The sequence below is a fragment of the Triticum urartu genome, chromosome 4A (assembly GCF_056163025.1).
Source record: "Triticum urartu cultivar PI428250 chromosome 4A, HENAU_Tu73, whole genome shotgun sequence".
NCBI lineage: Eukaryota > Viridiplantae > Streptophyta > Magnoliopsida > Poales > Poaceae > Triticum > Triticum urartu.
In genome coordinates this window covers 71,608,133-71,610,128 of record NC_141876.1, presented here as the reverse complement: position 1 = coordinate 71,610,128, position 1,996 = coordinate 71,608,133, and positions in this window count along the sequence as shown.

Below are 1,996 nucleotides of genomic sequence, written 5' to 3'. Positions count from 1 at the left end.
GCGCCCCCGTGACCTGTATATTGACCTTGCATGTTTTACCCTGCTATCCAATACGTCTCGCAGGTCCCGTGTGTTGCCCCGGGCCTTGGTATTTTTGATTGAGTGGTGGCGGGGTGCGGGCTGAACTTCGGGCTGAAACGCCTCTCTGGCTCGGCCACACGGTGGCCCGTCAGCCGCATTGTACACTGGTGATGGAGGTTTCAATGCTTCCTCCTCGAGGTGAGGTAGCAACCTGCGCTTTGGGTAACTCTTGGAGGGGCACTCGAGTTCGTATTCCTCGGCCGCAAGGACTTCGATCCATCTATCTGCAAGCAAGTCTTGATCAGCTTGAAGCTGTAGTTGCTTTTTCTTCTGGCTATTTGCTGTGGCCAAAAGCCGGCTCTTGAAGCGCTCCTGCTTGACGGGATCCTCAGGCACGATAAATTCTTTGTCGCTGAGGCTCACCACGTCTTCAGAGAGAGGCATGTAATTGTCCTCCTCCGATTCTCCATCTGCTGCCTGCTCTGGAGGGCTAGTTTGTTCACCCTCCCGCCCTACATCATGCTGGAGGGGATTGTGGTTGTCTTCGGCACTATCCAGAGTGTTATTGTCTCTTGTGCCGGTATCACTACTTTTGCCGTGGCGGGACTTAGAGCGGCGCCGCTGACGTCGGTGTTTGGGTTGCTTCTTGGAGGGGTCATCCTCCGCTGTCTCGTCGCCATTGCCTTCTTTGGGGGTGTCCGCCATGTATATATCATATGATGAGGTGGCAGTCCAGCGCCTTGTAGGAGGTGGTTCCTGTTCGTCTCCTGCATCATCGTCCATACCGTCGATGTCTTCCGAGTCGAAGTCGAGCATGTCGGTTAAATCGTCGACAGTGGCTACTAAGTGGGTGGTGGGTGGGCAGCGAATTTCTTCGTCGTCCGCATCCCATTCTAGCCGGACATAATTCGGCCAAGGTTCTCCTAACAAGGAGAGAGACCTTAATGAATTTAGCAAATCGCCAAAAGGCGAGTGCTGAAAGATATCTGCAGAGGTGAACCCCATGATCGACGCCCAGTCGGATTCGATAGGCACGGATGCAGGCGGCTCGGAGTCCGTGGCCGGAGATGAATCCAGTGGTTCGGCAACACGACTCTCGTAAGGGGTGAAGTCAGTATCCGGCTCCATCACCACTGAGAGTGCGGCCTCCGTGGCGGGGTCTATCCCTCCGTCCTCGGATGGCGCAGTTTGTTCCAGATTGAAGGCCGGAGTAGTTCTAGGTGTGATCTCCCAAACACTGTCCGACGACATAGCTAAATCATGCTTGTCGTGACCGTGCGGCACACCTGACATGGGCTTGAATCCGTCGAAGATCAAGTCTCCGCGGATGTCGGCAGTGTAGTTTAAGTGTCCGAACCTGACCTGATGGCCAGGGGCGTAGCTCTCGATCTGCTCCAGATGGCCAAGCGAATTGGCCCGCAGTGCGAAGCCGCCGAATACGAAGATCTTTCCGGGGAGGAAAACCTCACCCTGGATCGCATCGTTACCGATGATCAAAGGGGCCATCGAGCCTTATGGTGATGGCACAGTGGAACTCTCAATGAAAGCACCGATGTCGGTGTCAAAATCGGCGGATCTCGGGTTGGGGGTCCCGAACTGTGCGTCTAAGGCGGATGGTAATAGGAGGCAGGGGACACGATGTTTACCCAGGTTTGGGCCCTCTTGATGGAGGTAATACCCTACGTCCTGCTTGATTCTTCTTCATGATATGAGTATTACAAGAGTTGATCTACCACGAGATCATAGAGGCTAAACCCTAGAAGCTAGCCTATGGTATGATTGTATGTTGTCCTACGGACTAAACCCTCCGGTTTATATAGATACCGAAGGGGGCTAGGGTTACACAAAGTCAGTTACAAGGGAGATCTACATATCTGTATTGCCAAGCTTGCCTTCCACGCCAAGGAAAGTTCCATCCGGACATGGGACCAAGTCTTCAATCTTGTATCTTCATAGTCCAACAGTCCGGCCAAAG